Here is a 235-nt window from a genome sequence, read left to right as displayed (position 1 = left end):
TTCGGGAACTGACAATGTATCTGTGACGTCTGAAAGCAATCTAAGAGATGGAAATCTCAAGTCAATAAGCTGGAATTCCTTATCCGTTGTTATTGACGATGGGAATCTAAGAATGTTTAGCAGTATTATTATCATATTCATCTTATATGCCACGATAAGAAAGATGCAGAACTATATACTGGAGCGATTTCTTGAAGACCTCATTGCTGCTGTAGCTATAATGTATTTCATCGTA

The sequence above is a fragment of the Penaeus monodon genome, chromosome 22, assembly GCF_015228065.2.
Source record: "Penaeus monodon isolate SGIC_2016 chromosome 22, NSTDA_Pmon_1, whole genome shotgun sequence".
NCBI lineage: Eukaryota > Metazoa > Arthropoda > Malacostraca > Decapoda > Penaeidae > Penaeus > Penaeus monodon.
The sequence above is the reverse complement of the archived record's forward strand: the minus strand, read 5'-3'. Positions refer to the sequence as shown.